This window comes from Hipposideros armiger, unplaced genomic scaffold (assembly GCF_001890085.2).
Source record: "Hipposideros armiger isolate ML-2016 unplaced genomic scaffold, ASM189008v1 scaffold_234, whole genome shotgun sequence".
In the NCBI taxonomy this organism is placed as follows: domain Eukaryota; kingdom Metazoa; phylum Chordata; class Mammalia; order Chiroptera; family Hipposideridae; genus Hipposideros; species Hipposideros armiger.
Window position 1 is genome coordinate 1,317,820 of NW_017731584.1, and position 12,492 is coordinate 1,330,311.

Here is a 12,492-nt window from a genome sequence, read left to right on the forward strand (position 1 = left end):
AGTGGTTCGAGTCCAGCCCGAGCTGAGCAGCTGCTGAGCTGCCAACAGGTAGCAGGATGGCTCAGCTAAAAAAAAAAAAAAAAAAAAAAGACTATAGTCAATAATATTGTAATAACTGTGTATGGTGTCAGATGGGTACTAACTAGATTTGTTGGGATGATAGAAAGGGGTTGGAGGACAGAGTGAAAAAGGTGAAGGGATTATGAAATACAAACTGGTAGTTACAAAATAGTCATGGGATATAAAGTAAAGCATAGAGAATATAGTTAATGATATGATAATAACTATGTATAGAGCCAGGTGGGTCCTAGACTAATCAGGGGGATCACTTCTTAAATTATATAAATATCTAACCACTATGCTGTACACCTGAAACTAATATAAAATAATATTGAATGTCAACTGTAATTGAAAATTTTAAAAGGGGGGGAAGGTGAAGAGGAATAAGGGTTTCAAATTTCCAGGTATAAAACAAATAAGCCATGGGGATGTAATGCACAGTACGGGGAATATAGTCAATAATACTGTGATAGTGAGGTACGGTGTCAGATGGTTACTGGACTTAATGGTGATCACTTCTTTAGGTATATAAATGTTGAATAACTATTGTGTACACTTGAAACTAATGAGATATTATATGTTAGCTATATTTTAATAAAAATCTTTTTTTAAAAATGAAGCACTGATACAGGGTAGGACATGGATGAATCTTGAAAATACGAGGCTAACTGAAAGAAGTTAGTCACACAAGACCACTTAGTGTATGATGCCATTCACATGAAAGTCTACAATAGGGAAATGTATAAAGACTGAGAGTAGATTAGTGGTTACTTAGGGCTGGAGTGGGGGATAGTAGGATGCTAAAGGGTTTCTTACTGAGGTGATGAAAATGTTCTACAATTGACTGTGGTGATGGTTGCTCTATGACTATAACAAAATCCACTGAATTATACACTTTAAATGGGTGAATTGTATGGTATGTGAATTATACCTCAATAAAGCTTAAAAAAAAAAAAGAGCTTGGCTCTACCAGCAACAGGCTCTGTTGACTTCAGATAAGTAAATTAACTTCCCAAACTCAGTTTACTCATCCGTAAAATGGTTAGGATAATAGTACCCTCCCACACCGGGTTGTAGTAAAAATTAAATAATTCACATGAGCAGTATAGTAGTTTCTGGGATACAATTGGTGTTCACTAATGCTACACCATTATTACTGGTGAAAACTAAAAATACAACATGAGGATGAGTTGCTGTACATTATATCCAACAGATACTATAACGTGAACCCCAGCAATTATTTCTCAAAGGTAGGTTAATAAAGAAATTAACCCAGTATTCTATGTATGAATTTAAGATTATTTAGCAATAGCTGCAACCGAGTATACTAGAATAGAAGCTTAACTGACAAGATAATAGATTTGTCCCGTAAAACAAACATTTTGCTACTAGCTAAAAAAACAAAACAAAACAAAAAACTTCAAGACCTTATGCATATTTATTTATGCATATAAATATTCTATTTAAAAACTTATATAGGAAATATAAATAGGTATATAACTCTGACAGAGAAACTACAGATAGTATGAAAAATTACAAATTCAAAGTAAAGTTATTGGGTCAGCAAGGTGAGTGATTGTGATCTTACCCTGTGGGCACTTTATATCACATTATGGTAACATGTCAAAAGACAAGGAGTTAGCTGGCTGCCATCTCACCAGAGGAGCGCTCATCTGTCCATGTGTGAATATGTTGGGCTTAGCTGATGAGCCCCATACTATCTTACAGAGTTTCTATCATGGCCATCCCAGTTATGAAAATAAGGTTATAACACAGCAGTTCTGTTTATTACTCTTCCCCACTCAGGTTGAATGCTGGTTTATACAGACTTGGTGCCATGCGAACTTAAAGAGGAAGCCTGTGTAACATATAGTAGAGCGGTGCATAAAATCCTGTGTTTTATGAGCCTGATAACTTGTATTTTGTGATTGCATGGAATAATTCTGTTGAATTAAAGTAGCAAAACTATCCTACGCTTCCCATAAGGCTGTTTAACCTTTCCAGTCTGACTCTGGGAGGTGTTAGTACCGAGGAGACAGGATTTGATAGGTTTAGTCCCTGCTGAGGCTCTAGTGTAATTCTCACTCAGCCTTGTGCCTCACAGTGACCTGTGCAGCTTTAAAACTTCATGGTGACCTGACCTCATCTGAGGCTTTCAGAGCCAGCGTTTTCAGGGTTGGAGCCCAGGCATGGGTTGGAGCCCAGGCATGGGTGCATTTAAAGAATGCCACTGTAATTATGCTGTGCGTGCACCCTCTCAAGGTCGAGAATTGCATCTTAAGCAAACCTCCCAGGTTTCATATGCTACTATATAAATACATGTGTGTGTATCATACATTCATAGCTATATACTCATTTAATTAAAACATTTAGGGTTATTGAATGCCTACCAAGGTTATGTTCCTGAGAGATTGATTAGGAAGTCAAAGTAACTGGATTTTCTTGCTAGGTCAGAAGCTTATCACAGAGCTGTTTATCAGATAAGAATGTTTTCAGCAGTAAGCAGCAGAAAAACCATCTGAGTCACTTAAACAAACAGAAGGGTATTTTTCTTATAAAACTAAGAAGTCTGAAAGTAGGTAGCCCAGGGCTGGTGCAGCAGCTCAGTAATGCCATCACGAACCTAAAGGCTTTTTCTTTTTCTCTTCTGACATCTTTACTATGTAATTACTGCTTCATGGCTACAATATAGCTGCCATTGCTCTAGGCATCATGTCCACATTCAGGAAAGAGGAAGGACAAGAAAAGTGGCACTAGCCATGTCTTTATCAGGAAAGAAGAGCATTGCTCATATGTCTTTGGCCAGAACTGTATTTTATGGCAATCTTTTGCTGCCAGGGAGGTTGGAAAGGGGTCTGTTTAGCTTTTCTTGCCTCCGTGGTGAAGGAACAAGGAGAAAAAAGGATTAGAAATGGCAGGGCAACACTGACTGCCAAATTTTGTATATCCATATGCCTAATCCATTAACTTCCCATCAGGGCAAGTGTCTTAAAACACCTCTTTGAATTATTCAGTTTTGTGGGGTTTTTTTACCTTTACTGTCATGATTTTTATTAAAAATGGCAATAGCAGTTGCAACTATCATTTATGGACTACTGACTGTGTGCCAGGCACTGTGGGAGCTTATTTTTCTATCTTGCTTCCAATCCAGTTTCAGTAATCGTCCCTACAAAGTGAAAATCACTGTCCCTATTTCACAGATAACAGACTCTCTGAGGCTCAGAATGGATAAGTGGGGTCACCTAAGGCTCCATGCTAGGAAGTGATGGAGTCAGGATTTGAACTTAAGTCTAAAACTTACAGTTCTCAATGCAGGCACTGCCTCGATTCCTCCATCAAAAATAGCCTTGCATGATCCACACAATGTAGATTTTCATAATCACTACATGTTGTTTTTAGAGCAGGCTCCATCGACTTCCCACTTGCTGCCTCCTTACAACTCCTTGAAGTCATTCAAGAGAAAAAGTCATCCTGATGTTGACGACATCTTCCAGGTGATGTCTGTTCCTAGGCCCTGCAGCCAGGTCTCCAGGGACTCTGGCCCCACATGCACACCCCCTCCCTGTACTCACCCTCCCACAGCAGGACACACCACTTGGCAGCATCGTGTTGCCATCTTTCCAGGAATTCAAGGCCGCTGGGACGTACGTGGGCACGCAATCTGAAAAGGGGAAATGCTACGGTTGTGTTACTTCTGGCACAGAAATAGATTTTACAGCAGCAAGGTCAAGGCCTGATTCCCGGGGGAGACCACAGCTGGGCAGTGGTGCTCTAAAAATGAGCAGGGTGCTCTACAAAGCCATTCAGCCACTGTTGGATCCAAGGAGGCTGGCCAGGAGAGTGGACCCCCCTCAGGCAGACGGGGTTTCCTTGTGAAGTCTGACTCACAGGAGATGTGCCAACGTGCAGCCGAGAAACGGACCTCCGGTAGCTCCTTAGATGGAACTTTCTGTAAAAAACAGGAGCCAGCTGGACTTGTGAGGTTTTCTTTCTGCTCCAGAAAACCTGTGGAGACATTTCCCAACTGTGGGCTTAGGAAGCCACAATTCTCAGGCTTTAGCCCAGCTTCTAATGGCCTTAGGATTCTCTAAAATGTTTCTGAGGGCCCTGTTGGGTGACCCCTTGAACTATCAGAGGTGAGGTTGGGGTGGGGAAAGGCGAGGTGGGATCTATTTCAAACCCTGGAGCCCAGAGAAGCATAATAAGAGCCTGTGTCTCAGTCTAGTCAGTGCTGAGAATCCTCTTGAGACTCAAAGGCAAATCAGGAAACATTTTCCTGTTTTTGACTCTTGCAAATACTCAGTTTTGCTTGTGACAGCATTAGTTGTTTACTCTGAGGAGGCAGGGAATCAAAGGTGACCCAGGCACACTGCCTCTTCTGTCTACCAAGGAGATCCCAGGAGTCTCTGACGCCTTTGGATTGGTACAAGCCAGAATCAGGACTTGCTTTCAGGTAACCCACTTATTAATTCCTCAGGCTTGGATGGCTTAGGCTGGCAGCCTCCATAAAAGGTCCCCAGGGACTGAGAGCCACAAATACACACTTATTCTTCTTTTGGCCATAGCAAACAAAGAAAATTCTTTGGTTCTGCCAACTCTCTATCTCACCTGTGGTATCTTCATCCATCAGCAAGGAGTCCCACATCTTAGGGTCTCAGTCTCCAGTGCCTGCAAACACTGGTGGGGTGGGAAACATGGTGGGGAATCTCTGTATTCAAAGGTCAGTCTTGAACTCTGCTGTGACCTCACAGACAGAGATGAACTATATTCTGCTTTTAAGCTCCAGAAGATTCCTACATTACTTGGTTCAAATTATGGGGCCCAGAGGTTTCTAAATTCATAAATATGACTTGTCTCCTGTTTAAAGGCTAACAATTCAGATGAGGCTGTAAACATCTGAGGAGGATCCTCTGAGCTGGCCCTCCACATTTAAAATTCTCTTAGGCTTTTCTTGTAAAGCAGCAGATGACTTGGGGTTTATCAAATTTCCCATTTCTATTCTTTTCTGTCTCAGAAGGAAATAACCCGAATCTCATGGCTTCTACCATAATATCATTCCAAATGTTTTGTGTCTTATTCCTTTTCATTCTTTTGTTTGTGACTTCTTGCTCTTTTAAGGAAACAATCCTTAGGGTAGAAATGAGAAATGGGTCCGTTAGTCCTAAAAATGGCAGCCCTTCCCCAGGAGACAGAAATGAACCTGACAGTTAGGGATGTGGTACATTATATTCTCAGTCAGTTCACACTCAGCACATTTCTTTGTGATAACATCATCTCTGTCCTCTTGTTTTGGGCAATCAACAGGAAATTAGAAGCTCGCCTTCCCATGAACACGGTAGGATGGGGGACTGTTTTACCACAAACCTCCAACAGGTGAGGTCACCTGAACAACTCAATCAGATTGGGACTTATTTTTTATCTTTAACTATAAAGTCAACAAAGGCCCTCCAGTGGCACAAACAGGGGATCCCTAAATCCCTCGAGTGGCAGATACATTTGGAGATGTCTTTCCAGCTCCAGGTTATCTCCTTGTCTCTGGGACTGATGTTTAGCCTTCCATCTCATCCACTGGAGCAGGCCTGCAGAAACCACGCTTGTTTTGTTGACCCTGCCTTTCCTGTTTCCTAGTAATAGTTGATTGGACGAAAGTGGACACCTGGGCCAAGCTGGACCAGTTAGAGTTCTCCTTTATGGATTTAGAAGTGGCTGTCTGCATCCATCTCTGTGGTGATTGGAAATCTTCCCTCGCATCTCACCGTCTCACTGGGCTCTGCTCTAATGCGTGCTTCCGATCTCACCCTGCCTGCCTCACACCATGCGCCTGCTCTTCCGGCCCTCTTGCTCTGTTTCACCTTTCTCTCTCTACTTTCTTCTTATCTAACATGCGACAGTAGGTGCTTATGGATTAGGCCTGTAGGGTGTCTCTCCTGCTAGAACGTAAACTCCATGAAGGCAGGGCTGGGCTTAATTCACTGATGTCATCCGAGCACCCAGATCAGAGCCTGGCACATACTGTATCCAACTAATAGTAGTTGGCTCAGTGAATGGCAGCTGTGGTCTGATGTATGGTCTACAGAAGCAGGAAAAGCCAGTATGTACAGAGAGAAGGAAGAAGCAGGCTTACAGGGAGAGGTAAACAGGAGAACAAGAGCTTCCTCTCTGGGTCCCAATCCCTTCTCAAGAAGGGCCCAGGCTTCTCGCCTGCCCTTGGACTTACTAGTCCTTGTAATAAATTGCTGCCCTTTCCCTTAAGCTAGCTGCAGTTGCTTTCTATGATTTGCAACAAAAGGACCTTGACTAATTATACAAAAGACAAAAATCTCTTGCTTCCTAGAACTTACATTCTAATGGAGGGAGCTAGACAATGAAAAATAGGTGGAATATATGGTCTGTCACATAGTGATAAGGACTAGGGAAATTTAAATCAGGAAAGAGGGAGCCGGGATTTCTAGAAGGAAAACATTTAAAATTTTAAGTAGAGCCCCCACTTAAAATTCTCAGAGAAAGCCCTGCCTGCCCCCCCATGTGATGTTTGAGCCCAAACCCAAAGCAGATGAGGATGCAAGCCAGAAGTGTATGGTTGTATGCTGTGTGTGGGAAGGGCATTCCAGGCAGAGGGAACAGCAGGTGCGATGGCTCTGAGACAAGTTTGAGACCGAGCAAGGAGCCCAGTAAGCAGAAAGGAAAGGAGGAGGAGGAGGAGAGGTAAGTGGGTGGGGAGGGTGGGGCTCTGTGCATTGTATGAGCTTTGGCTTTTACCCTAAGATCAAAGCCACCGGGGATTTGAGCAGAGTTTTACATTTTAAAAGGATGTCTGGGAGATCAGTGTGGGGGGAGGGGGGATTGCCGTGAGCAGCATGGAAGCAGGAACCCCAGTAAGGAGCTACTGCAATAATCCAGGAGAGAGAGGCTGAGTGACCGCCATGACATAAAGTCCTGGCCAGCTGCATACCTTTCCCACCTTGAGTCCTCCTCTGGGCTCTTCGCCAAAAGGGAAGCTTTTTCATGCTTGTGCATGTGGCATGGGGAAAATAGAGCAGGAGCCATAAATGATGTATTTGGCTCTGATTCAGACCTCAGTTTTCTCATCTGTGAAATGAGGGGTCTGACATTCAGGATCCCTCTTGGTCCCTTCTAGCTCTAACAGGCTATGATTCTGTGGACCTGAGGCCTGAGGGAGCCTGTCACTGAACCCAGGTCCAAACCAAATGCTACATCGTAGGTCACAAAATAAGTAACAAATCACTCTGAGGGTTACTGGAGTAAAGAGTTCAGCCTGCCTCGGGCCTTCAGCTACCAGACATGAAAATGATCTGTGGTAAATATGATTAAGTGGAAAGAGAACAGGTTACAAAACTGAAAGCTTAGATTCCATTTATGTAAAAAAACAAACAAGATGAATGATATACACCAAAGGGTTAGCAAGGGCGCTTTCTCTCTGAGAAGTAAAGTTGTAAATTTTATTTTATTTTTTTCCTGAAACTATTCTGCATGTTCTAAATCTTTTAATATAATTTAATATATGCATGTATGTGTAAATTTATATCCATTCATAAGTGTGGTCTTTATATTTCTTTCATATTTTGATTGCCTCCTCCTCTCCTCCCCCTTCTCCATTCCCACCCTCACTGTCTTGGCACACTCCCCTTCCCATAGTCCAGAAACCCATTTTCTACAATGAACATCAGCTATTATCTTGGTAATACAGCCATCAGTCACACACCAATCAATCATCCATTCATTCCTTAAAAAAAAAACACACAAAAAAAACTCCAAGGCACAGACTTGAAGCCTCTACCTACCATGTAATCATCTTGGCTCTGACCTGTTTTGGGTGGGCTAGGGAAAGGGTGGGTGACAAAACTAAAGAGCATGGGGAGATTTCTGTTACTGGTATCCTGAATGAGTGTCAAAAACCACAGGGCAAATAGGATAATCTGTAACATGACCAGGCAGCTTCGATAGTACAGTAGCTTTAGACTCTCCTACCAGACGTTAACCAGGGGAAATTTCCACGGTTGTTACATACAGGTTGTTAACATGTAGTTCTTGTTAAGGGGCTAGGGAGGTTGCGTGTGTGAGATTGGGACTGGTGACTGCCAATTCCCAAGGTAATGTGCCTGATAGCTTAATATAGAAATTGCAGTTAAGAGATCCATAATTGGTCATTCAGCCTAGAAAGCAAGGCTGTGTGGCAGGCAGATCTCACCAGCCAGGAACAGGATGTATGATGGGCCCCACAAGACTGAGCAGGATGTTGACGGGGTCACTTCCTGCCAAGGAGAGTCACCTTGTGAGACCAAGGCACTAAGTTCTGGGCTACGTCAACCCTTTGAATCTTTCCTGGAACACATGGTTTTATATGTGCATACATTTATACATGTGCGTCTGCGTCTATATTTTTCTTTTTCCCTTTCCCACCTCTGACTCGGACTTTGATGGCCATGAGAAGAAGGGAACTTGTGAACTGGAACATATAACAGTGTATATGAGACCTGCTCGGTTCCCAGAGAAAGGAAGGGCCCTGGGATAAGGTCCAGGCTGCTGGGGCAGACATGCTGAAAACCATGAATTACACAGTCCACTGCTGGAAGAAAGCAGATATAAACAGAGACTATAGGTATGGCAAGGCCTTGGAGGTCATTCATCCTGCCCCCCTCTCTTTGCAGGTGAGGAAACTGATGCCCAGAAATGTTAAAGAGAAAACCCCCTTTCTTCAGCAGCTCAGCGACAACTGATTAGACGGAAGCAAGTTTGCCTGCATGAGTCTGGAAGTGACAGTTCTTACTAAGAATAAAGGAATTAAGAAGACCTTTATTCTTTTGTCATAATAAAATAGAATGTTATTGACTCCTCCAAGGCAGATGCAAATTACTTGGACTCCCTTCACCCTGTCTGAACTGAAAAGGAAATGGATCTGCAGGTGTCTGTGTAGGGAAAGGGTGGCGGTTTTACCCTTAGGCTAGTTGTGATAAATCGCCTGCAGATTGTATCCTCAAGGACTTCTGAGTGGACTTGGAACTTGAACCTGGGCTTCCAGTTTTTCATTCTTGGTGACTCGTATTATTTGGGGAAACCCTATGGGAGTGGATTGGCCTGAAATACAACCCTCTCAAAACACCTTGAATGCCTGGTGTGGGGACATCCGTGCTACAGAGCTGAGAGTCTTAGCAGCTGCAGCAGCAGGAACATGTGTTTACAGACCATGAGTCCCTCTCCTCAAGGTTATTAAATACACCAGAGGATTTTCTCCTTTTTTTACAAGCCCACTAGGCCAATAGCTCCTGTGCTAACAGTTTAAAAAAAAAATTATATTCAGAGAAATTGCCTTCATTTGGGCTAATAGCAAGGAAAACCTGCCTAAATTAGGACCTGAACGGATTTAAAGGAAAAACTGAAACAAAAGGAATTTAAAAAACAAAACCTCAAATATGTACGTATATTAAAACGAAGCAGTTACCAGAATCCTGTACTACTATACCCAACCCCTGGGGCACACAGTATCAGCCGAGGTTCATTAAAGATACTTGGAATCAACTATTTGACGGACAGAGGTTCTTCTGAAATGCTGAAAAGCACGGTGTTCTAATAGTGATAAAATGCCTCTTCACTCTTATTAATTAAAAGAAACTACCAACTTGTCACTGAACAATTTTACTCCTTTATATGGACTTGTGAAATGGAATGAGCACAAACTCCAAATCCTCCTCTAAGTGTTTGGAAAATATTTTCTTGAGGGGACATTCACAGGATCTCCATTGTCACAGGATCTCCTTGCTTCTCACATACTGGGCCAATCTAGGAAATGTCTTTCTTTTTAAGGGGTGGGGGGGGGGGTGCTGGCGAGGACAGATCCTTTTGGAAAATAAAATGGATGGAATAATAAAGGAAACCACACTTTTGAGTTACACCTCGGTCTGAGTTTTCACCTGGATGTAGAAATACATTGAGGGCAGTCTGCTCCCATATGGAGGCAGATGAAAAAAACGGTAAATCTGGCATGCTTGTAATGCAGAAACAATGCCTCAATCCTCCCATCAGCAAAAGAAAGTCACTGAATTGCTCCCACCTGGCATGATTCTCCCTCCTGTCCACTTCTGATTTCCCTTGTGACCGTGACCTCCGCTGGCCTGGAGGGGAGCAGCGAGACTGTGGCTGCACACGCTCCCTCTCTCGGGGTCAGCCAGATGACCCTAAAGGCACCATCTCCTCCTTGCTATCCCGATCATCACCTTTGTCTATGTCGTGTTTTGTTTGAAAATTGTTTTAAAAATAGTTTGTTCTAGAAAAGATATTGGCCTTTTAAGAAAACCAAGATATTTTGTGACTCTAAGCGCTTTGAGAAGGCAGTGTGTGTATTGGAAATCCAGCAGTAAAAGCGATGGTTGCTAAGGGAACAATTGAATTGCTGACACAGAGACATATGATGTGACTGAAAAACTCTTTTTTTCCTTCTCCTGCCACATGGAAAAGAAAGCAGATGAGTCAGAGGGAACGGTGGACGGTCCTGTCTGCCTGTTAAGAAAGCTAGAAGGCCAGAATAGCCTATTAGCCTAAAGGGAGAGAGGTTAAGGCTGAGAAGAGCTGAGAGCAGCGGGAAAGTTGGGGATTAGTCTCTGAAGGTTGAGGCTGAAACTGTGACTCAGAGGAAGCTGAAAAGAGAAAGCCACCTATTAGTGGGACTGACATTAGGCTGTAGTTGATGACGAAGTGCAGAAGGCACTTAATTACATATTAGATATATGTTTCTTTGAACACCATCTCCTACATACTTGGAAATGTTTTTTTATTGATTCATTCTCTCATGTAACTATTCAGTTGCCATTTCTGAGAGCCTCTTGTTTGTTTAAACTCCTTTTGAAAATATAATTTATGGACTTTAAAATTCACCCATTGTGATTATGTAGTGTAATGAAATTTTTTTATTTTTTATTTTTTTACTTTATAGAGTTCTGCAGTCATTCCTCCAATCCAGCTTAGAACATTTCTATCTCCCTTTCGTCCATTCAGAGTCAATCCTGCTCTCAGCCCCAGGCAGCTACTGATCTGTTTTCTATCTCTATAGATTTGCCTTATCTAGAAATTCTATCTAAATGGAATTAAAAGACATGCAGTCTTTTGTGTGTGGCTTATTTCATTTCACATAAAGTTTTTGAGGTTAATCCATGTGGTACCACATGTCCGTAGCTCATTCTTTTTGCTTTGTAATATTGAGTAATAGTCCGTTGTATATCTATATCACATTTTGTTTGTCTGTTCACCAGTAGATGGACATTTGGGTTGTTTCCAGTTTAGGGTGATTGTGAATAAGACTGCCAATGAACATGCACATGCAAGTCTTGATGTGGACTTGTGTTTTCATTTCTCTTGGGTACACATGTAAGAGAATTACAGGATCATATGGTAAGTGTGTGTTTAACATTTTAAGAAATTGCCAAACTGTTTCCAAACTGGTTTTAGCATTTTACATTCCCATCAACAATACCTGAGAGCTCTGGTTTCTCTACATCCCCTGACTACACTTGGTATTGTCAGCCTTTTTGGTTAGGGTCATTCTAATGGGTGTGTAGTAGCACCTCACTATAATTTTTAATTGCACTTTCCTAATGACTAATGATGTTGAGTATCTTTTCATGTCTTAAATGTTCTTTTTAATTAGGAAAAATATTTGAAATAACAGAATTTTGAGAGGAAAATCTGAAAACCAGAAAACTATTAATTAAGGCACATGTCTAAATATTCTCCATCAGGGTTTATAGGAGAGTGTTTCTCATTGCAAACTACTTGCATCAGAGTATTTGTTGAAAATGCAAATCCCCCTGGGCTGCAGAATCTACAGCTGAGTAGGCCTTTTAACCACATTTTTAACTATTCCCCTGCTTGGTGATTTTTATGCACACTGGACTTTGAGAGCCACCATCCTCAAACCAAGGCATTTTCACTCACCTGGTGACCGTTTCACTGACTGCAGGCTCAGGAGTCCCCACCAACTGAGGTCCTTAAGTAACAAGTAGCCCTGTAAGAGACCTTGGACCCAAACATTATGAACTAAGTCAGTGTGTCAGGAGAACCATCTTTCTAACTCTAGATTTCTTCTTCTGGTAATGGAAAGATTAGAATTCATCAGATGCAATGTACATAATCCTTGTGTGCTGTTACTATGCAAAGAATTGCAAGAACCTGGATCCCACCTCCTTTATAAGATGAGCCAGAAGACCCGAGAATGTATATAGATGAAGTGCACTGGGTTCAAATATGAAGACACCGTCTCAACCAAGTTCATGAAAACATTAGCCATTTTTAACAAGGAAAGCTCTGTTTTAGTATCATTTCCACAAGGAAAGCTTAACTTTATCATTAGGTCAACTAAAAACTTATCAGTACCTGGCTTCAATCCATCCAAGGGAGCAGTGGTCCAGGATGGATGCAAGT

General features: G+C 42.1%; 1 long non-coding RNA gene across 2 annotated transcripts in view; it reads left to right on the plus strand.

Annotated features, from left to right (window-relative positions):
- Positions 1–9,857, plus strand: part of LOC109389464 (uncharacterized) — a 144,261-nt gene extending 134,404 nt beyond the window's left edge. For both annotated transcript variants that reach the window (XR_002125398.1, XR_002125399.1), the window contains one exon: positions 8,730–9,857. This is a non-coding gene — a long non-coding RNA (uncharacterized LOC109389464). The remainder of the gene's footprint in view (positions 1–8,729) is intronic.
- Positions 9,858–12,492: the final 2,635 nt, after the last annotated feature.